This window comes from Theobroma cacao, chromosome 9 (genome assembly GCF_053813885.1).
Source record: "Theobroma cacao isolate CCN51 chromosome 9, ASM5381388v1, whole genome shotgun sequence".
NCBI lineage: Eukaryota > Viridiplantae > Streptophyta > Magnoliopsida > Malvales > Malvaceae > Theobroma > Theobroma cacao.
This window is the reverse complement of record NC_142647.1, coordinates 37,736,682-37,762,291: the sequence shown is the minus strand read 5'-3', so window position 1 is coordinate 37,762,291 and position 25,610 is coordinate 37,736,682. Positions and strand designations below refer to the sequence as shown.

General features: G+C 32.6%; 1 long non-coding RNA gene across 1 annotated transcript; it reads right to left on the bottom strand.

The window, feature by feature from the left end:
* Window positions 1-524: 524 nt before the first annotated feature.
* On the bottom strand, window positions 525-2,416 carry LOC148760937 (uncharacterized). Its single transcript, XR_016028152.1, has 3 exons — window positions 2,314-2,416; window positions 1,581-1,664; window positions 525-724 (listed from the first exon to the last, which is right to left on the bottom strand). It is a non-coding gene; the product is annotated as an uncharacterized LOC148760937 (long non-coding RNA).
* Window positions 2,417-25,610: the final 23,194 nt, after the last annotated feature.

Sequence of the window (25,610 nt, the reverse complement as noted above, 5' to 3'; positions counted from 1 at the left end):
CTTAACTCGGGGCCACACTGACATTGTAAATTTTTTAAAACAGCTTTAAAATAACTTTAAACCCAAAACTCTAATCTTTCAAACCAACAGCTCTGATACCAACTTAATTGTCACGACCCGGAACTCCCATCGAGCCCGTGACAACCGCCGCGACGTCTCAATTTACATTCATTACCCGGAATGTCAACCGAGACCCCGCAAGGCTTTAATATCAGCTTCTCATTTCCCCTGTGGGTAACTGTTTCCAAATACCACATTTTAAAAGATTTTAAACTGTTTACAACTTAAACAAATGAAATAATAATTTCCGTCTCACAGGGGTATTTTTTGTCATTTATCCCAAAAATCTCAAAAATCATCTAAAAATATAGTATGTAAGTGGAAAACACATATTTCTTAATCAAAAATAATTTTGGATGTCTAAAACATTCGTTTAAAATGGAATTATGACTGTTATAATAAAATAAAAATATTCAATAAAATATTCAATTTTCACATAAAACGATATTTTAAGAACACTGCATAAATAATTTTTATAGCGTAAAAGCAAAATAAATTCTTACATACCGTAATACAGATAACCAAAGTATAGAATTTAATTTACAGTGACACGTGGGCCCACGAATGACCAAAAGTATAAAAAGAAATGAACCTACAGTCTTTGGATGTGGCAAGTTCAACTGTAATCCTTGCCGATATCAGTTATCTACAATCTATTCTGAACCTGAAATGGGTGGAAATGAGGGTGGTGAGATTATAAAATCCCAGTGAGTAAACAAACATCACTCAAAATATCTAAAGTCGAGTAAAAGGAGACTATTAAAACATTTCATCAAACTGTAATTTATCATCTTTCAACTTATTTCAACCAAATGAAATCAATTTATTTAAAGCAAGTAATCAATATGGCTTATGAATTTCTTAAAAAGCTTGGCTCATGCCAAAAATTATTATCATACTCAGTTATTTGGGATACCTTGGCCGAGGGCTATCCCAACTGAGTCCGCCAAGGCTATTAGAAAGTCATGTTTTTATTTTGAAAACATAGCCATTCCTTGACGTTGGCCGAGTTCCCCTTCACGAGGTGGTTTGGCGTGAAGTGAACTCTAAAAGTTATACCTCAGGAGTTACCCTACTCGCCTCTCCAACCGAGGTAAAAATATAACAGGATTCCGTGCCCCTCTAATAGGCTAGTCCACAGAATCCAGCCCACTGCAGCAGGTCAAACCCACCATACAATAAAATTTTGACAGCATGACAGGGCTAATATATTACTACCCAACCTGCAGGGTAAAATAAAGCAATTCATATAATTCATAAAAACACAGCCCAGCCAGTCATGCCAATACAATAACATAAGCCATTAATTCAATTTTAAATTTACAACATATCAGTGGTCTCCAATTACTCTATTTTCAAAATCGTTATTTCGTTTCAAGACAATTTATAAAATATTTTCATTTAAACTCATTTTGTTTACAAAACATAAAAATTTACCATTTGAACTCATTTTCATAAAATTCGCCAAAACCGAATAAAAACATACTTTAGATAATTAAAATGATGGTAAGGTTACTCACCGTGTCTAGAGTGAGGATTTTCGAAATACTCAGACTATTGGTCCTCGGGTGCAATTCTCTTGCCTTTATCAGAGGACTCACCACCTTGACACAGTACAAAATCGAGAAATTCACCACATTGGTACTAAATTGAAATTAAACTAATTTAGACTACTAATGCTTGATATGGAATGCAAAAATGTCTAAATTTTTGCCTAAATGCGGTGTTAGCCTATTTCGGTCTTTTACCCGATAAATTGATATACGCGTCCGTTTAAACTCCAAATTAATTTTTTTCAGTTTCTATACCTCAATTGCACCCAAATTGACTTAATGTCCCTCAGTGTGGTGCAAATTATCAGTCCCGATAATAAATTACGAAAATACCCCTAGTGGGTAAAAATTTGTATTTTTGCTCCGAAAATTTCCATTATTTTTCTAGGCTCATAATTCATCATTATTCATCATAATTCCTCAAATAACCATCAAGATCAGCAGCCAATATTCCCCTAGAAAATTCAGCATAATGGGTTTCAATGGGAAAAATTTATATTTCTAGCTTATTTTTGCTATATTTCAATATAACTTAACTAAAATCACTTAATTCAATTAAAATCAACCAAAAATCAAGCTCAAAACTCATCCATGGAGGTTTGGCCAGCATGGGTGTCCATACCCACTTTCTAATTTTGCATGGAAATGAGAAAAAAATGCATGGGTAGTGAAAATCACAAGGAAAATCAATGAAATTTACCTTTTTAATGCTTGATTTCTTGATTTCTCTTGATTTTCTCCAAATTTTTCAGGTAGGATTCTTGTTTTTTTTTTTCCCTTTTCTCCCCTGGTTTGGACAGCTGAAGAAGATGAGAATTCCGGAATTTTTACCTTTTTAAAGGCTAAAATAATATAATATTATTTTATTCATTTTTTTAATGTTTTATTAATTCCTTAAATTCTAGCCATCCATTTGTTTCCAAATTTTCACCATACACTTGTCCCACATATCCATAGCTTAGGTAAAATTCTCAGACTTATCCAAAGTCTTGGTGGAGTAATTTTTGAAATTTACACTTTTACCCCCGTAAAAGTCAAAAATTACATTTTTGCCCCAAAAATTGAAAAATTACCCATAGACATATTTTTCATCCCTTATACTCATACCATTCTCCAATTTGTCAAATTTGATCTAAATTCTCTCAAAATCTCAAATTTTGTTCGCGGGTGGCAAAATTACGATTTTGCCCCTACACTCTAGAAATCACTGGAATTAAACTTTTTCACTGCCAAACCCTCAAATTATACTCCAATACTCAAATCATACTCCAATAAGTCAAATGGGGCTAAAAAATTTCTTTTCTAAAAATTCTCATTGTGTCCTTGGGTGGCAAATGACCATTTTGCCCCTAGATAGTAAAAATTTCGGTTTGACTCCAAATTGATCCTCGAACTCCAAATCACCATATTAAACCATTCTGGGACTTTAATATTCTTAATTTCATTTTAAATTCTCTATTTGATCTAGTTCGAGACTTAAATTAACTTAATTGTACCATTTGGTACATTGTCGTCTTTTAACGATTTTTCTTTCAAGGCTTTCCAAGTATGCAAGCATATTGTCAATCATATGAATGACATGGAAAGTATTTTATAAGGTCGGGCTTGACAACTACCCTCCTTTCCACCCATTTCAGGCTCAAAGTAAGCTGTAGATAGCTGATTCCATCAAGGACTTCTATTGGATTAACGTCCTCCACACAGTAGGTTCACAGTTTTCTTAATTCTAGTTATTTATGGGCACACTTGATGTTGTAAATTTAAATTAATTTAAATACTCTAGTTTATTGTGTTACAATAAGAATGAATTTATTTTATTTTTACGTTACAAAAAGTATTTACGTATAACTCTAAAATTACTGTTTATAGAAATAAAATATTTTATTGAATATTTTGTTTTATCTTCTTATTATATTCAAATACTTATAATTTTATTTTAAATAAAGGTTTTAGATGCTTAAACTTATTTTTGAATATGAATTATGCGATTGGTACTTGTTTACTACATTTTTAACTGGTTTCGAAATTTTCAATGAAAAATGACCAAAATGCCCCTGTAAGACAAAATTTTTATTTTATTAGTTTTAAATTGAAAATAGCTCAAAATCCTTTAGAACATAATATTTGGCAATAGTTACTCACCGGGGAAAACGAGAAACTGATATTAAGCCTTACGGGGTTTCGGTTGGCATTTCGGGAGATGAGTGCCCATCGGGGCACCGCGGCGGTTGTAACGGGCTTGAAGGGAGTTCTGGGTCGTGACAGAATAATTAAAAAACGTATGAGATAGGATATAAATTTAAATTTAATTTATTTAAATTTAAATAAAGATTATCTATATAATAATCAATTACATTTAAATTTAATTTGTTTAAATTTAAAAGAGATATTTTATCTCTATATCCTTAGCCCCTCTATAAATAGTGAATAGAGGTACTAATTTTTTCACACAACCAAGACAAATGTGAGTTGTTCTGTAAGTCAGAAAAACTAAAACACTTTCTTTCATTCTTTACACTTTCTCTCATTATCTTCATTCTTGAGGCACCATCAAGGTCAGAGGGTTTTGGAACGTGTAATTCCTGATGAGCTATTCTAGTAGCCTCTCCATAACAATGAGAATGAAGAAATCATTGTATACATGAAGGAAGATTTGTAAAGCAAGCTTTTTCAATCAAGAAGGGAGTGGAAAATTCATCCCAAAAGGTAGGTCTCCTCCCAACAATGGTATGAAAGCAAGTTATGGCTTGCTTTCATCTTTTTAGTTCGTGCATTAAATATATATAAATATATATGTTGCATGTTGGTCCCAAAAGGAGTGCTAGAGGGGGATGAATAGCACTTAAAAATATTTTTGAAGGTAGCTCTTGAAATTTAAAATCTGTTTGGAAGATTTAAGATAGATGATTGAGAACTTGTGAAGTTTAGTGAATACCAAGTAAAGAAAGGTTAAGAGAAGTGGACAAAACACAATATTTATAGTGATTCGGTCCACTTGACTTACATCCACTACCTTGATCTTCCCAATCAAGGATTTTCAATCCAAATTCACTAAAACCAATGGAATTAATAGGTTCCACTAAGCTTTTACAAGGTGAGCTTCTAACCCAAGCTCAAAAACCTTTTACAACAAGTCCTAAGCTTACCCTAGCTTAGACTACCCCTTAGAGTGTCTTGCACACTCTAAGTAAATAAGAAATAGAAGTTAAAATGAGGTACATGTAACGACCGCTCCTCGGTCTCTACCGGCGTCTGAGACCACCGAAAAAGACCCGCCAAGTCCAGAACAAGCCTTACTAAAAATGACCGTTAGTTCACTACATACAATCACCATTCCATATTGGTACTTAAAACAATATACTTTAGTATAATGATTTGAACCATAAACATAATAATCAATTCAACCTTTTAACCTTTTATTCACAAGTATATACATTGAAATCCACAATCTCTAATTTAGTACTTATATCAAAACCAAAATCCGTTTGCAACTTAATAAATAAAGCGGTACGACTTGACCTCTAATAGCGGAGCGACTCGAAGTGGAAGGCTAAGAGGTGCAGTTACCTATACTGCAGTAAGTGTCGGAGTGTTGAACAGTGCACTTAAGGTTTACTTATCTGCAAAAGGAAATAAGAGGGGTGAGTCTCACAAACTCAGTGATCATAGTGTCAAGCCCAGTCCTAAATTATCTGTCAAGTCATACATACAGTTGACATCATGCTTGTGTACTAGAATATCTCGGTAAAATAGGTAAAAGCCGATATTGTACTTAAAAGTACAACTAAGTTGATTTATACCTCGAACTAATTAAAATAGAAATTTTAAGATGAAATTTCAAATTTCACAGTCCAAGGATTTCTCAAAACAGTGATTCAGAGTTCGAGGTTCAGTTTGGATTTATTCAGGAGAATTGACCGATTAGGGACAAAACGGTCATTTTATCATTTAAGGATAAAACGGAAATTTTTTTAAAAAATTTTGGTAAAAATTAATCAAAATTAATTATTTAGATTATTTAGAACATAATTGGAGTTTGAAGAGTGAGAAATTTTCAATTCTCGGTATTTCTGAAGTATAGGGGCAAAACAGTAATTTTGCCATATCGGGGGTAAAATGGTAATTTTGCACCACCAACACTTGTCAAATTTGTGGAATTTAACTATGGTGGGAATGGATAAAGATGGAATAAAGGTGTGGTGGAAAATTAAAATGAAAAGTCAAAATTTAAAAAAAACGAGCCAATGATATGATGCCACGTGTCATGCCTTTATTAATTTATTATTTTTTCTTTTTAAAAGGCACAAAAACCAGCCCATCTTCCACCCCATGGTCGACCAAACCAGCAAGAAGAGAGAGAAAACAAAAACCGAACCCTAGAGAGAGAAAATCAAAGAAAAAGTGTGAAGTTTTAAGGAAATTAAGTGAAAAAGGTAAGATTTTTTCTATTAAGCTTGAGTTTTCTTATTCCCAAGCATTTCTCCTTATTTTCCATGATTAAATTGCATGTTTTCATGGTGATTTCATGGTTGGTCATATGGGTCTAGAGAGAGAAAATTGTTGGATTTATTTGATTTTGATATATGTTAGTGTTTAGTGTTAGTTTAGCATATTAGTAAACAAAAATGTAGAAAAACATTCATTTTTCCCATTACCTAGCCTTAGCTGAATTTTCAAGTCAATGGTGAGGAAGAATGTGATGTTATTTTAGGTTATTTGATTATGAAATCATGGTTTTTGTTATGGAAATTAATGAATTATGGAAAGAAAATCAAGTAGGAAAAATTGTGACAATGATGCACCATTTTGGCCGAATTTTTTTCCAAGAAGGAATATGAATGTGGCTTTGCTGATTTTTGGGCTATTTGGCTGGACATTGGTGATTTGAAGCATTAGAAAAAGAAATGGGATCAATTGGAGCTAAATTGGATGCGTATTTCAATTTATCGGGTAAAAGACCGAAATAGGTCAATACAGTGTTTAGGCAAAATTTAAACCTTTTGCATTTCATACCATGCATTAGTGATCTAAATTAGTTATTTCAATTTAAGGGCAACGTAGTAAATTCCTTGATTTTAGACTATGTCAAGGTGGTGTGCCATTCAACAAAAGCAAGGAAATTACGCCTAGGGATCACTAAGTTGAGTACACCCAAAATCTAAACTTTTGAAACCTGTGAGTAAACCTATTATTGTCTGAATTATCTAGAGTAATTTTGATTCAATTTTGTGATTTGTGAAAATTATTTTAAATGATGAATTTCTTGTTTTATGAGAAAAATATGAATTTATAAAATAAATGGAATTATAAAATAAATTAAATTTTTTATAATTGATTTGAAAATAGAATGTTGGATTTGAAAATTTAAGTAATTGGAGACCATGTGATTTATTGTAAATTATGATTTGAATTAAATGGCTTGTAATAAATTGGCATGATTGGCTGAATTTATACTTGTGTTGAAAAATATGAACTGTCTGTTTTGCCTTGATAAATTGGTTAGTAATGTAATTGCCATGCTATGCCATTGAGATTTGATCAATTGGTGGATTAAAGATTAGCTACTGCAGTGGCGGGGTTCCGTGGACTAACCTATTAGAGGGGCACGGTAAACTCTTTTATATTCTCACCTCGGCTGTAGAGGCGCGTAGGGTATCTCCTAAGGTGGGTTTTTTGAGTGCACTTCATGTTAACCACCACGTGAAGTGAGACTCAGTCAACGCCAAGGAACGACTGCTTTTTTTTTAAAAATAAAAACAAGTTTTATGATTATATAAAATTTTTCACAGCCTTGGCGGACTCGGTTGGATACCCCTGGTCCAGGTGTCCCCGAGTACAGGATTTGGCATGAGCCAAGTTTTGAGAAATTCACGAGCCATATTGATTATTTGATTAAAATGAATATTCGTATTGTGAAAAATTTACTGAAATGAATTATTTTTAATTGTCTCCCTTTACTCGCCTTTAGATTATTTAGATGGTGTTTGTTTACTCATTGAGATTTTATAATCTCACCCTTTTTTTTTATCCCATCTTTTCAGGTCGGGTTAGCCTGTAGATAGAAAACATCGTCGAGAACTATAGTTGGCCATACTACTTCAAAAACTGTAGGTTTACTGTCTTTACTACTTTTGTTCATTTGTGGGCCCACGTAGCACTGTAAATTAAATTTCATATTTTGGTTTTTCGTATTATAGTTTGTATAAATATATTTAACTTTTACGCTACTAAAAACCATTTTCAGAATACTCTGTAAATATTAATTTGTAAGAAAATAGAATATTTTGTTGAATATTTTTATTTTATTTAAATGGTTATAATTCCATTGTAAATCACGTTTTAGACATTCAAATTTAATTTCGATTTCGAAATATGCATTTCTTGCTTAAGTACTACATTTCGGTCGAATTTGAAATTTTTGACGAAAAATGACCAAAATGCCCCTGTGAAGTGAAATTTATTTTTCCACTGTTTTAAATCGAAAAAAAGGCTTAAAAGCCTCTACAATACGACATTTGGCAACGATTAACCACAGGGGAGATAAGAAACTAATACAAAAGCCTTGCGAGGTCTCGATATGGTATTCGAGGGATGAGTGCCTATCGGGACATCACGACGGTTGTCACAAACTCAAAGATGGTTTCGGGTCGTGACACATAGACTCTATGAGTAGGGTGTAGATGGGAAACAAGCCAACAGTTGATAAGTTTGAATAATAAAATGCATGATTATCAAAAACAATGTAATTCAAATGGAACTTTGTGCTTTATATACAAATAGGGAATTTCTTATGCATTGGAATCATTTTAAAAGTATTTCGAAACCAGATAGGTAGAATTTTCCCCATTTAAGCAAGTGAATAGCCTTATTCAAATCAAATCATTTCAAGTATCACATTTAAAAAAAAATAGTGTATATAAAAGATTTCTGTCGTTGAAACCATTTGACTTCATACTCAATTAAAATTTCATGGAGTCGAGCAAGCTCCCACGAAATCAAATATTAATCAAGTTTATACACAATTCACAAGCTGCCTCGTACGCGAGGGGTAAAATTCATATAACAGTAAAACCAAGTGAGTTGCAGAAAATCATATAATTTCATTTCACCATGCAAGAAATTTATAAGTTTGAAAACCCAAAGAGATGTCACTATAGAGTACGTAATAGTAATAAAATCTCGTGGTCCCGCTACCACGTAATAACATCTGAAAGTATCGTTTCCACCAGATCCCCACATGCCATGGCAATCTCAACGATGTTGGTTGACATCAGAGAATCAAGCGGTCGCAACCGCGTAAATCACTGGTGGCCAAGCCATGTATACATATCACAGGCCGTGGCCCCTACCATGCCTAACTGCCCGTCGATGACCTGAAGGTTCTCTAGCTAGAGCTCACTCGTGCACGAGGGTCACACTTAACTGAAGTGACAGTCGACCTACTCTCGAATCTCTCGGTTTATAAAACCATTTTAGAAATTACGTTATGTCCTTGGAAACTCATCTCAAAATTATTTCCAAAGCATTCAACATAGGGTATGATATCATTTTCACAAAAAAAAATTATGCATGAATTTCGAAACAACAATTCGCATGGTGAATAAACATTATAATCATGAATGCACATTACACAAATATAAGGCACATTATTTATATAAACCGTCTCGAAAAGCTTGTTTCCCGGTTTAAAATGCTTTACGTATAATTTATACATATATATTCAAAGCACGTTTAAAAATCATAGCAATCACAAATTTCCTAGAAATCTACCAACTCATGCTTTCCACAATTTTGCATGTAAAATAAATCATGTGTATATATATATATATATATATATATATATAAATACGAAAGTTTTAAAATTGACACCTTCTACTCACCTTGAAATAGCGAGATACTACGTCGTTATTTCTACTTGTCAATGGCTCGTTATTTCGTTTGGCACTCCCGCACAACTCACTTCCTTTACCTTTGCATTTTCTTTTCTTCCTTGTTTTTCTCTCTTTTCTTGCTCTCGGGTAAAATGTTTCAAGGTTTCCTTTCTTTCCTTTTTCCTTCTTCTCCTCGGGTTTCTAACTTTCCAAGACCTCTTTCTTCTTTTTCCTTCCTCAAATGGTCGGCCCTTGACCCTTACTAATGCCTATTTCTCATGTTTATTTTACTTTTTAATTTCTTTATTGCATTGCCACTCATGTAACCCAATCACAATCACATCACATGTACTCTCTCTTTTTTTTTATTCTTTCTTTTCCTTGCTCTCTTTTTTTCTCTATCTTCTCCTTTATTTCTTCTTCCTGTCGCCGCTCACCCCTTTCTTTATAACTCTCCAACTGCGATTTTTTGTCTCCATCTTTCTCCTTTCTTCCCCCTTATGCTGGCTACCCAAACCAAGACTTTCTTTCACCAACCGGTAGCCAACACCCTTGCTTCCTTCTTCATAAACCGGCAGCCAACACCCTTGTTTTCTCCTTCACAAACCGACAACCAACACCCCCTTTTTATTCCTCTAGATCAACAGCAGCTACGTCCACTTTTTCCTGCACAAAACGACAGCCAACAGCCCCTTTTTTTTTCTACACAGACCAGCAACACAGCTCTTTCTTTCCTCTCTCAAAAATTAGCTTGTTTCTCCCTTTTATTTTGCTCCATAAATGGCTGTCGACAGAAGACAAGAGAGAATAATTTTTTTTCTCTTTTTCACCAGCTCTCTCTCTCTCCCTTTTCTTTGTCTCATACATAGCTAATGCAAGGAATGAAATACAAATAATTTTTTTCTTCTTCCTTTATTGTTTTGGTCGACCCCTACCATCCTTTCTTCTTCTTCCTTTATTGATTTGGTTGACCCCCACCTTCATTTCATTTCTTTACTTTCTTTATTCTTTATTATTTTATCTTATCCTTCTCTCCATTTGGTCACATGGGTAGCTAGCCTATGAACCCATGCCTTCCTTTTACTTTTCCTCATCTAATTCATGTTTTAAAGCCCATGCCCTACCTTTAAATTATCATTCCCATCCGCCACCTCCATTCTTCTTTTTCTTTTTTTTTTATCTACTTAGTTTTCTTTCTTTATTTATTCCATCCATTTAATTTACATATCATTTCACATGCATTTTCCTTTTTAATGCCACCATATCATTCAATAATATCTCATTAGCCTCCAAATATTAAAATTACACATAACCCTCAACTTTCCTTTATTTACCGTATAACCCTCCAAACTTTCATCTTTTACAATTTGATCATTTTAACACATTTTAAAATTCTAATTTTCTTCTATCTTTCTTCCTTTACACGTATACAATCAAAATAGCGAAGTTGCACTTCAATGCGGTATCACCATAATATTTAAATATTTACTCACCCACGCTAGCTCAATTTAAATACAAACACGCGGGTCTCACTTACGTCATTTATCTCCAAAATTCATTCGTACTTCTTCTCCCCCACTTGGATTGACCATATAATCTCTCTTCACGACTAATTCCAACATTCGATTAAATATTAATATTTTAATAATATTTTATTAAATAAAATATTATTTTATTCCAAAATTTTTCACTTGTCTCCTTTGGTCCCAAAATGTCTTATTATGTCTCGATTTACTTCCAAATCATCTTTTAGCTTGCTAATTCATCCCTGAAAAAAATATTATTATTTAATTATTATTTTTACGTGTGCGAAATATTTTGCTCTTGACCATTCATTTCACCTTTTATCACTCTTTAGCACATAAATTCATACCAATTAGTCTTTCATCTTATCGGGATAGTTACGTTGACTACTATACGGGGGTAGGGGTGTTACACTATAAATGATCACTTAACTTATCTAAGTTGTGAAAGCTTCAGCACAAACACTTTCACAAAGATAGGAGTGGAATACTGGTGTAAAGAGAAGGTTTTTCGTATTCTAAGCTCAAGATCACTCTAAGTAGCTTCCCTATATCATTTTTGACTGTTAAAGAGCCTTTAAGTACTTAGAAGACTAATTCTAGTCGTTAGAGACAGTTTCTAGCCATTACTAGCCATTAGTTTGTCTTCTAACGACTCTTTTTAAATAGACAGACAATGTTCCATTAACCGGTTATATGTAGGCTCTAATTGCTTAAAGTTTATCTTCCTTGCACTATCTTGTAACTATGTATACTGTGCTAATCAATTAGAGGAAACTTTAACCAATTAAAAACTTTCTATCTTTAATTTCCCCTACACAGTAGTCTTTTTTTAATTGGTTAGCTCTTCCCTTAGTTGGTTGAGGCATCACTTCCTTCAAACTTAACTGATTAAAATCAGCATTAATAAATTAGAAAATCTTCAGATTTTGAACTTCTACATTTTGGCTCCCTTCAACGGTCAACCTTCTTTCAAATTTTATTTTGGCACTTGAAGGTTCTAGAGCCTTGTGCTCTAACCAATTAATCCCATGCCTTAACCAATAGCACACCTTTGTCTTTAGCTTCTAGCACTTAATCAGTTAAACCTTATGCTATCCGATTAAGGCCTTTCTGTCTTGCTTTTGTACAACATCCAATTTTGCCTTAACTGATTAAGGCTCTATGTTAATCAGTTAACAACATGCTACCTTCACTAAGTCTTTTCTTATTTGCTTCTTTAACTGATTAATCAATCTTGTAATTAAGCAAGCTTCTTAACTTGCTTCCAAACAACAAATATATTAAGGGTTTTAAACTTTGTCCTGCACACTTAAATAAAGTAATTAGACATCAATGAATGGGAATATTTTGTTATCATAAAAAACATATGGAGTCTACATTCTCTTTTTTTTTTATGATGACAAAACACTTAGATTAAGAGTGTAATGTCTATGTATTCTCTATATGTATGTGCAATTGAGGGATTACTCCCCCTTAATCTATGGTCCCCCTTAATATGTGCATACATAAAAAAAAAATTTCAAGATTTCTCAACCAAAATATAACATTAATCACATATGAGTAAAGATTTATGAACAATCATAAACAATAGATATAACATGACCAATCCAGCAATTTGGTCAGAAACAAACACATAACAACAAAAATGACAACAAATAAACACATTACATCACATCCTATTTCTTCTCCTATCTTCTCCCCATTTTTGTCATCATTAAAATATATATTCCAAACTCCCCCTTAGAGAGTGTGATGCAAGTAAATTTTATGAGCACAAGTACCACAAGCATTTGAAGACAATTATAAGCTGCATTTCAAGAAAATTAAGCATTCAAGTACAGCAGTTCTGTGCATCAAACACAATAATTCTTTAAGTAGATATTCATGAGCCTAAAATAAATGAGTATTTAAGTAGATATTCAACAAGTTCATCTAATACTCAAGTATTCATAGAACTATATGAGTATGAGCATTTAAATAGATGTTCAATATGCATCAAATACTCATATTTTCAAGAAATATTTATAAAGTACTTATTAGGCATGTCTAAGGTATCATTAGTCCTCAAGCATCATTCTTAGTAATCATAAGTTATTAAGGTTAATTTTCTAATTCATACATGAAAATCGTAACTCAAGAACAAAAAATATCATCAATAAGTATTCTTAATTACCATCAAATATTTCTTTAGCAAGCATTTCAAGAAATATTCTCTAAATCATGAATGAAACTATCAATTTAAGGATAATTTTCACATCAAAAAAATACCATTATTAATGAGGCAGTGCCAAAGCATTTTGCACTTATTGTAATCATGTAAAAGAATAATATGATCAAGAAAGCACAAGTGTGATTGCAAGAAATAAAATGGCTATCTTCATTAATCATGAATCTAATTTATTTAACGAAATACAAGCATGATTTCAGTTTCATAAGAACAAACATATACCCATTCAAAAATATGCAAGCATTGACCTTCAACGTGGTACATGTTATTTCTCAATAATTCTCATAATTCATGAGTCTGGAATATTGAAAATAAAGCACTCAACTGATGAACATGTCAAAAGTGCACATTTAATCATCAATTAATATCAATTGTCAAGATTCAAGAAAGAGATATTTAATTAAAGCATACTAGGCATTCATTGCTAACTAAAGCTAAAGGCCAAATTTCATTTGACATGTCAAGTTATTCATGGTCACCTATAAGCTAAAGTTTGATGCACACTAAATCTTTAGATCATGTAAACATTAAGGCTTAACGAAGACATAGTTAACATTTAAATGAATATTCAAAATAAATTTCAACTATGTCAGCTTACAATATATGTCATGATCAAACCTGACTTGCGTTATGAAATTAAGCACTATAAGAAATTCTCTCACTTAAGTCAAGTTATAGACATCAATTATTAAGATCAAGCAAGATTAAAAGTCGTGTAAGCATTTGCCTTCACCAAAACAATAGGTGAACAAAAAATAATTTCTTTTAGTTCAATGTTTTCATCCTAATCAATTTTATGAGCTTAAGCACTGATTCAATTTTGAAAAAATCATTTAAGTACAAACATCAAACATATTTCAAGAATTATTCATAGAATTAAGCATTTGAACATTTAAATTCTCAAGATATGATTTTTCAATATGAGCACATGAACGTTTCATTCTCAAGTGATAATATTGTTTGTGTAAGTGTACAAGTTCAAACATTCACGAATAATTTTCCATTTTTTATTTTTAACATTGTAAACACAAGGAAGGTATGTACTTGCATCAAATGATCAAGAGAGTGTTCACAATGCATGTTTTCAAGAACAAAAAATCATCATTGAAAGATATTCATGAAAGGATTTAATACAATAGACAAGAAGTGAAGTAAGAAGACATTTAAAGTTCAAAAGCTGTCCATTTTAGCTTCAGAGAACTTAGAAGTCGATTATAAAACTTTAAGGGTCAACTATGTTTGATTTTTGCACCAAAAAAGCAAAAAAAAAAAGTGTAGAAAATGCAATTTGCTATGGTGCAATGGTTCCAAATCATGGATTTATGTAGACATGAATTGAATTTTCTAAAATGACCATGTTTAGAACATCATTTTGAGCACGTACAGCTTAAGATTATTCAACGAAAACATGTTAACTCAAAATTTGACTTTTGTCACACATTGTTCACGACTGCTAATAGTTTGAAGGCTCATTTGAAGAATCATGTTTTTAATATGTTTCGTTATGCTCGATTTTCATTATAAAGCATAAGTAGGATATATGAAATGTTCAACAAGCATGTTGGGCAATGTTGAGCATGACAAGCAATTAACCAAATATTCTTAACATTTTTCAACATAAGTCATACTTATTCAAATCATTACACCCTCAAGAATGACAAGTATTCAAAATGCCATCATATTATCATATTTAAGATTATACTGAAGAAAATACTTTCACTCAAATTCACAAGTCATGAGAGAAATATCAAGCATAATGGAATTTGAGCATAGTCAATAGATTAATTTCAATCAAAAGAAACATGAAGTTTTGCAAGAAAATAATTTGATTAAGATTTTATCTTTCTTTTCAAAAGTTTTGCACTTGAAACATGCAATATTTGAGTTAGACATGCATTGTTAAACCATGAGCTCAAAGTAATTCAATTTTGTTCAGTTAAGCACAAAAGAATTCATGAAATCAATATGAGTACTAACTTTTCTCCTAACTTTCATGCTTTAATTGATTAAAGCAAAGTTTAATTGGTTAAAGCAAGCTTCAACTAATTAATCAATTAAAGTAGGCTTTAGTTTAGGAGAACAGAACTATTTTAGTCAATTAAAGTAGGCTTTAACAAATTAAAGTTTTACTGACTTGTTACACTCTAGCTGGACAGAACTGTTTGAACCAGTTAAGAAAATATTAACTGATTAAAACACTACTGGTTTTGGTTTACAATAGGCACACAGAGTTATTCTAATTGGTTAAAGAAACTCTTAACTAATTAGTGCACATCCTATCTTACTTTAAGGATTTTTTTTAACTAATTAGAGCATGTCTTTTAACTAATTAAAGTAAGAATTAAAGCCAAATATCACATAATACATCATCACAAACATATTCAATTCAGCTCAATTCAAGCTCATGCACATCAAACATTCCTAGTTTTCTTCTAATTATACAAAGTTGGCCTTCACTTAATGGTTTTGTGAAGATATTAGCTAATTGATGCAAGGTATCCATAAATTCAATTCTAACATCTCCCTTAAGCACATGATCTCTAATAAAATGATGTCTAATCTCATTGTGCTTAGTTCTAGAATGTTGAATATGATTCTTTGAGATGTTAATAGCACTTGTATTGGCACAGAAAATAGGAACATTATGCATGAACATGCCAAAGTCATTCAATTGTTGCCTAATCCATAAGATTTTTTGTACAACTACCTACTAAAATGCATTTAGCTTTAGCAACATGATCAAAATCTTGCACATAGGCACACATTAAACAATAGATAAGGTCTTCTTGCTGTTAAATAAAGAAATGAACCAATCATACCTCTATAAAGATTTTGGCCCACATTTGTTTCCTTTTTCATCTCTTTTAAGCTTTGTAGAAGGATGCATTGGTGTTTCAATTGACTTTACATTCATCGCACAAAACTTCGTCAGCATTTTCTTAGTGTATTTTGCTTGACTGATGAAAATCCCATCCTCACATTGCTTGATTTGTAGATTAAGGAAGAAATTTAATTCTCCCATCATAATCATTTCAAACTTACCTTGCATTTTCTTAGCAAAATTCTAACAAAATTTTTCATTAGTAGCATCGAAGACTATATCATCCACATATATTTAAACAAAAAGTAAATCATTGTTGCTTTTCTTAATAAAAGGTGTATCCAATTTTCAAAAAAAAAAATAAAGAGTGTAATATCTACACTTCCCTTTGAAAATTTTGTTCAATCAAAAATTTTGAAACCCTTTCTTACAAATCTGTAGAACTTGCTTCAATGTATATAATTCTTTATGCAATTTATCAACATAATCAATCTTTTCAAAACCTTCAAAACTAGGGGGTTTCTCGACATATACTTTTTCTTGTATAAAACCATTTAGAAATGCACTTTTTTATAATGTTTAACAAGAGTAGGTAATGCATAAACTTTGTGAACAAGAAGGTATACCCAAGTATATCTAGAATAATCATCTATCAATAACAAAGCCATATGACTTGCCTCCCAAACTAGTGACATCAATAAGTCCAAACAAGTGCATATGTAATAGTTCAAGTGGTCTTAAAGTTGAAGTTACATTCTTTGATTTAAAAGAACTTTTTCCTTGTTTTCCAAAATGACATGCATCACAAACTTTGTCATTTTTACAAGAGATCTTAAAAAGTCCAATAACTAAGTCCTTTCTTAAAAATTTTGAAATAGTGTGCATGCTAGCATGTCTTAACCTTATACGCCACAATCAACTATCACAAACATTATTGCCCATAAGAAAAGATTCATTATGAAATTCAACTTTATCAAGATAAATCACTTAAACATTTTCAAATCTTATACCAATGAATACAACTTTGTTAGTGTCAATGTCAATCACATGACATATATGAGAATCAAAACAAATTCTAAATCCTCTATCACAAAGTTGACTAATGCTTAACAAGTTATGCTTTAGAGTTTCAACAAATAAAACAAGCTTGATTTGAGTTTGAGAAGTGTTATCAATGGTTTCAATTCTTTGGATGATACTTTTGGAGTTATAACCAAAAAAGATGTTATCATTTTTCTTTCTATCAAGCTTGACAAACAAATTTTCATTCTGGTTATATACTTTAGCAGCATCTATCCAAGTATCAAGGTTGCTGTAATGATCACTCCTCGATTGCTACTAGCGTCTGAGTCTTGCGGGAAAACCCGCCAAGTCTTGAACAAGCCTTATTCAAAACCTTTATTGTAACAGTGAACCCATTCCATCGATCTATTTAATTACTTGAACCAAATATCTCTTATGTAACATATATATTGAACAATAGCCATAATAAATCAACTCAACTTTTATTCAACATAATTGTAAAAGTACGTCAAGGTCTTTAATATCCAACCATACATTTACATTAACACTATCTACAATTGAATTAGGCTACAAATAACTTGACCTCTAGCAGCGGAGTGACTCAAAATAAAATGCTACAAGATGCCTTTACCTACGTTGTAGCAAGTCTCAATGTGCTGAGCAATGCACTTGAGCTGATTACTTATCTGCAAAAGGAAGATAAGGGGGTGAGTCTCACAGACTCAGTGATCATCAACACCGTAAGTAGGGCATAGATGGGAAACAAGCATAAAGCGGATAGGTTTGAATGATAAAACCGGAATAAGAATAATAATCTTAGAAAAATCAAATCACAAGTTGAGTGTTTGTGCCTTGTCAAAAAAAATGATGCTGTAAAATCACAATGCAATATTTCACTTGGCAAAACAATGTCGAAAACAAGTGCAGTAAAACAAAGTTCAATCATCGAAAACATCACTTGCTATTAAAATACGAAAAATAGTATAAAAATATGCACACTCCCAAAATGTGTGGCGTGAAAAGAAATCAATGTGTACAGCCACATAAACCAACTCAGATTTGTCAAGTAAGCACTAAAAGCTTTTATTCAAATAAGGGGAGCTGCAGAGAAGCCTTAACTCTCCACCATGCAAAAGAATACACATCGAAAAACTCACAAGGCTCTCTAGTAGGTAAGCATAGTAATCACCCGTGGACCCATTTCCATGTAATAACAATCCGGGAGCACTGCTCCACCGAATTTCCACAACCATGGCAGTCTCTAAGATGTTAGCCGACATCGGAGAAATCATATGATCGCAACCATGTATATTACTTGTGGCCTAGCCACATATAATCACAAACCATGGCCCCAACCATGTCTAACAGCCCGTCGATGACCCAAAGATTCTTTAGCTAGAGCTTACTTATGCACAAGGGTCACATTATCCCGATGTGACATTCAGCCTACTCTCGAATTTCAATTTGGTAAAACCATTTAAAACAAATAGGGTTCTCAAAAGCTCATCACAAACCATTTTCAAAATACTGATCATGGTAGTATACTAAAACCCTTTTTGTACAACCTTGCAATATAAAATCTTTGCATGAAGCTTAGATGTCAAATCAGCATGGTGAGCATGAAGTTCATTCATGAATGCACATCACACAATCAATAAGGCACGTTTTGACGTAAATGGTATTAAAAAGCTTGTTTCCCGATTTTTGAAATCTTTTACATGTATAACTCATACACATATAGTCAAAACAATTTCGAACAGTTTAGCATTCATAATTGCCTAGAATATCTACCAGCTCATGCTGTCCACAAATCACAATTAAAGTAAATTGACACATCAAGTAATCATATGGTGATATATATATATAGCATGGAATTTTTGAAATCGACATCCTCTACTCACCGTACAATAGTGGGATACTACATCGCTATTGACTCAAACGCGTATCTAGCTAGTTCTACTTGTCGGTCACCCATTACCTAGTCCGGCAAGCCACCATAGCACATTTCCTCTACTTTTACGCTTCCTAGTAACCATTCAACTCAATATGTTTAATTCCACACATGTACGGGCAACACTTAAATCCACAAATCCTTGACTTAATTTCATAGTTAATTTCATGCTTACTCACAATTATATATGGCAGCAACTTTACTAAAGAAGTCTTAAATCTTTGCATGTATAGTTCTTATCCTTTATTTTCTTCAAACATTACATTCTCACAACCAATATAGACATTCTTTCTAACTCGCAATCATATAGCATAAACAATCACGGATTAGGCCACAATTTGTCTTACCTTTCCTCAATGATTCAACTTGAACTAAAACCAAGAAACCTCAAGCTCCTTGGTAACAAAATCTCACATTCCTTGTGATTCACCAACAAGCATGGTTTTTTTGCACCCATACGGTATTCTTTTGCTGCCACAAACATTTGCACACATTATAATCAGTTCAAAAAGCATGCATTCAATCAAACTAACAATTTTTACCTTCTTTACCTTGAAATCTTTAAGCAAAACCATCAAACTCCTTAAATTTCAACAATGGCATGTGGGTGAGAGAAAATACCTCTCGATTTTTCTCTAGCTTCTCCAAGCCGAATCTTCCTTCCTTTCTCTCTTTTTTTTTCTTTTTTCTCCTTCCTCTTTTCTTTTTCCTTTCTTCTCCTTTCTCTTTTCTTCTTGGTTGTGGGCGGACTTCTCAAGGCCAAAGCTTGAAAAATGGCTTCACTTTTTCATTTTTGCCCATACATTTTTCAAGCTTTGGGCAATTTTCTTGCATGGCCACATTCTTTTCCATTATTTTCTTTTCTTTTCTCTTTACTTTTCTTGCATGGGCAGATTGCTCAAAGCTTGATGACTTTTTGGTATTTTTCCTTTTATTTTATGTGATAAAATTACAAGGCAAAAGGCTTTGCAACCTTTCCACCTGTCACCTTGACTTTCCATTCTTTCTGTTCATTTTTTTATTCCATGCACCACTTTTATTTCATGTTTTATTTAGTCACTCATTGTCCCATTCAAGTCACATGCAACCCACTTTCTTCTTTCTTCATTTGACCACTAATACACTAATCACATTACATGAAAATAAATTTTTTTCTTCATCTTTCTTTTACTTCACATGGTGGGGCTCCCACATGTCCCCCACTAACTTCTCTTTTTTGCATGTAATAGTGAATTTCACATGTATATCTCATATTCCACATAATGTAACCTTCCTTGGTTAGTAAATTCCCCTTTTTAACTTCAAATATTGAAATTGCAAATGAGTCCTCAAACTTTTCCTTATTTACCATGAAACCCTCCAAACTTTCATCCTTCACAATTTGGTCCTTCCAACATTTATTCAATTCCAATTTTCTTTTATTTTCCTTGCTTTACACGTGTACAAATAGGGTATAAAATTTGTACTTCGCCAGGATGTCACCATAATATTTAAATATATACTTACCCACTCTAACTCTACTTAATATAGGCACGTGGGCCCCACTAACATCGTTTTCTTCAAAATTCTTTCTTATTTCTTCTCCCCCATTTAGATTAGTTGTATAATCCTCATTCATGACTAATGTCAATAATAGATAAAATGTTAATTTTTTTAATATTATTTTATTAATAAAATATTAATTTTTTTTAAATATTTTGTTCACCCATTATCACTCTTTGACACTTAAATTTATGTCAATTGACCCTTTGTCTTGTCGATAGGATCTTATTAGCTTCTATACAAGGGTACAGGGTGTTACAGTTGCCTTTCCTTTGGTTGAGCTTTCAAACATTGTTAATTTTGCTCTTACTCAACCTACAAAATAATATTTTATTTCCTTTTCAAAGGTACCCATACTTTGATGGGTCCTTAGGAGTTAGTAAACACATAAGAACCTTTAGGCACCCAAACCATACCCGTTTTGAGGAGGTTATTACCCTTATGATAACAATCATAAAAAAGATGATCTCTCTTGCCATAAACATAATAATGGAATGAAGGTACATCATTTTTCTTCTAAACATAGAATTTCTTTTTGGTTTTTCTTCTTTGTTCAACTTCAATTTTGAGCTCTCTTCCATTAAAGCTTAAAAGCAACATTCTCATCCAATGCCTTTTACAATGCCTCATTTTTTTTTTAAAAGCTATAATGCATCATTTTTACTCTCTAGTTCCAACTTCAAAAATTCAAAATCTATTTTGGAATGCTCAAGTTCAATATGAAAAATGTTCCTTTGATCAAAAATAGGATTTAAATCATGCTTAATCTTTTCTAATTCATCTTCTAACGACATGGCTTTCTTTTTAAAAATTTATACTTTAAAACCAATTTTTTAAATTCAACATATAGGCAATTATAATCATATTGAAATTCATCATATGAAATGTCAAATAAATGAGATGTGACCTCAGATTCATCATCTTTGGCCATTAAGTAAAAATTTGCTCTCTCTTCCATCTTTTCTTTTTCATCCTTCGAGCTAAAAGAGTCACTATTTGACCAAGTTGCAGCCACCATTGCTCTTTTTGGCTTTTTGGTCTTCTTTGAGGATTTTTCCTTGAGTAGTGGACATCCGGATCTAAAGTGCCCAAATTTTTTGCACTCAATGCATACCATTTCATCCTTCTTGTTGTATTGATTTTTTCATGAAAAGTCCTGATCTTTTCTCTAATTTCTTTCTTTAAATCTTTTGTCTATTTATCCCATGAGCTTTTTTAATCTTCTAGCAATCATGGCTAGCTCTTCATCATTATCACTTGTAATATTTTCAACTCTTCTTCAAGTAAACTCACTTTCAATGTAAGACTTTTCTTTTTCTCCTTAGCCTCTTTATTTTCTTTTCTTCTTTTTCCTTCATTTCCAGCTTATGTGTCATAAGTGAACCACATATTTAATCAAGTGTGATTGAATTAAGGTCCTTTGCTTCTCGTATGGCAATCACTTTTTGTTTTCAGCTCTTTGGTAGGTTTCTAAGGAGTCTTTTTACTAGCTCATGTTCAGGTATGACTTTTACTAACTGATGGAGTTTATTGACTATGTTAGTGAATCGGTCTTACATTAAAGAAATGGCCTCACCAGGTTTCATTTTGAACATTTCATAATTATGGGTGAGAATGGTGATTTTGGACTCCTTAACTTGAAAAGTCTCCTCATGAATGATTCTAAGCCTTTCCCAAATTTCCTTAGTTGAGGTACAGTTGGAAATTTTGTTGAATTCAATAAAGGTTAAGGCAAAATGAAGAGTGTTAATGGCTTTGAAATTTATTTGGAAAGCCTCAGTCCAATTTTCCCTAGATTTGGGCATTTTCTCACCCGTGACTAAATTTGAGCTAGTGGGAATGTGAAGACCATTTATGATAACATCCCACATCTCATAGTTTATAGCTTTAATGTAATTGATATTCTAATGCTTTAACCTTAACCGATTGAAATCAGCATTAATAAATTAGAAAATCTTCAAATTTTGAACTTCTCCATTTTGGCTCCCTTCAACGTCAACCTTTTTTCAAATTTGATTTTGGAGTTTCAAGGTACTAAGGCCTTGTGCACTAACCAATTAATCACATACCTTAACCGATTAGCACATCTTTGTCTTTAGCTTTCAGCATCTGCTTAATTAGTTAAGCCTTATGCTAACTGATTAAGGCTTTTTTTGTCTTGCTTTTATATAGTGTCCAGTTTTGCCTTAACTGATTAAGGCTCTATGTTAATCAATTAACAACATGATGTTTTCACTAAGTCTTTTCTTTTTTTCTTCTTTAACTAATTAATCAATCTTGTAATTAAGCAAGCTTCATGACTTGCTTCCAGACAACAAATTTATTAAACATTTTAAACTTTTTCCTGCACACTTAAATAAAGTAATTAAACATCAATGAATGGGGATGTTTTGTTACCATCAAAACCATATGGAGTCAACATTGCATATTTTGAAAGCATGTTTTGGTTCATGACCCAACGTGATTATGTTTAATTCAAATTACCATTATAACATTTATTATGTATAAATCTTCAATAGATATTGTGAGACCTTGACCTTTATAGACTCATAGTTAGTAATATACGCGATATCCCTAATCAGGGGTAATTTCGTTATTTCTTTAGTAAGCCCATAAAAGTAAGATTTTAAATAATATTATGGCCTAAGTAGGCCTAAAGCATAAATGAATGATGAAAATATGGGTAAAATGACAAGGAAACAAAACTTTTGATGATTTTCACGGTAGGGGCAAAATGGTCATTTTTCACCTCGGGTTGTAAATTTTAAGTTTTTGTGAACCCGAGTATATTTAGACCATTATGGACTTGGCCTCAATGTTAAAAGAGTAAAAAGATTTCATAAAGGGGTGAAGAAGGATAAGTTAACATACTAAGGGCATTTTTGTAATTTTTAAGGGAGTGGATAAGCTTGGGCTATAAATATCTTCTCCTTCCAGCAGCTTCTTGAATTTTTAGTAGCTTTTTTTTCTTGTTTTCTTCCCATCTCACGTTGCTTCCATTCTCCATGGAAGCTTGATGTGAAACTTTCATAACTTTCTCTCTCTAGCTCTAATTTTCATACCTTTGTGCCCTTTTGACTATAACCCTTGTATTCTTTTACTCTCTCACTTTAAAACCCTTGAAAATTCCCACTTCCATACTTTCTCTCACTAACTAGGTGTTTAGAGAAAGAAAAAAAGAAAAAAGCCCTTATAATAGCTTAGGAATTGTTGGAAAGAAGTTCAAAGTTACAAATCTATCAAGGTGAATAGTAAATTAGCATTGGGTTTTAAGTGTTGATAATGTCTAGTGATTGGTTTGTGAGTTTTATTATTGAGATTGTGTATTGACTCTAATGTGACTAGAATAGTGGGAATAGATAGCCATTTAAAAATGGCAATTGAAAGCTAGCGAAGAGATAGCTTTTAGAGTTTATAGTGTGAATTAACATAATGGTAATGTTAATGTAATGGTAGCTTCCAACGAAGTTCCATCCTTCCAATTGGACCATTAGGGAAGTAAGAGTCGGCTAAAGGCTCAATGAATACCGGTGAGTGAACTGCATTTCAAAATCGTTTTGAGAATGTGACTGTTTGTACAAAGAAATTGACGGATTTTATACAACTTTTTCTTAAAACAAGTGCCTTGAGAACAAGTTTTTGCTAAATGGTTTTATGTTGTGATATGTGGTTGTTATGGAATCATTCACCATTGCATTATGATGATATATATATATATATATATATATATATATATATATATGTTGTGCATGATAGTTGATATTGTGTATGATGATTATAGTCGTGTGTGTGCACGATATGGGGGGATGCACATGCCGGTGATGATGGTGGAGTGGGAGATGGATGATGATAGTGCCCGTGCACATGATGTGCGGGGATGTACACGATAGCACTGATTATGCACGATGTGGGGGGATGCACACGATGGCCCCTGCTATGTGCACGATGTGGGGGGATGTACATGAGCTGGGTGTGATTATGATAATATTGATGTTTATCTATGTATTTATGCATATCTATGCTTATGAAATGAAAGCTCATGAATATGATATATGATTGAAATGCATGTGAAATCTGATATGTTGCACTTTAGGAATTTTCATGTGTTTTATGTTGATTTTGTTGGTTTAGCAAGATGGCATTTTATTGAGTGAAGGGAAACCTTTTTCTTGGTGCTCTATTTCTCACTGTAGCGAGATTCATTTTCGCTGTAGCGAGAAACTCTCGGGTTTTGAAGGGGTTGACTGGCTGAAAACTCGCTGCAGTGAGAATGTTACTGTAGCTTCTCGCTGCAGTGAGATTTATTCTCGCTGTAGCAAGAAACTTTCTGTTTTGTGATCAAAAATTTCGCTGCAGTGAGAGTGAATCTCGCTGCAACGAAAAACTTTCTATTTTTCTCCTCATTTGGTTTGATTGCTACCCTATTTTTCATTTCTTTGGTACCATAATTGAGCATGGACTTCCAGCATTAAGGAATAAATGAATTAAATTTAAAATGATGAGGTTTGGTGAGAAACCCTCGGCTAGATGATAATTTAAGTCTAGTGTCACTACAGCTGTAAAGCCCGACCTTATAAAATATTTATCATGACATACATGTGATGGATAATATGTTTGCATGCTAAGAGAGTCTCGAAAAATTTACAAAAGTCGGTATTGTACCTAGAGATACAACAAAGTTTATTTAAGCCTTGAACTAGATCGAATAGAGATTTTAGGGTGAAATTCAAAATTTTACAGTCAAGGAATGACTTAAAATGGTGATTTGGAGTTCGAGGATTAATTTGGAATCAAATCAGAATTTTCACTATCTAGGGGCAAAATGATAATTTTGCCACTTGAGGACAAAATTAGAATATTGAAAGAAGTTTTTTACCAAGATTGATCACATTTGACTCATTGGAGTATAATTTGAGGTTGATAAGTGAAAAAGTTGTAATTTTGATTTTTTTTTAGCATAAGGGTAAAATGGTAATTTTGCCACCCCAGGGGTAAAATGGTAATTTTGCCACCCTAGGGGCAAAACAGTAATTTTC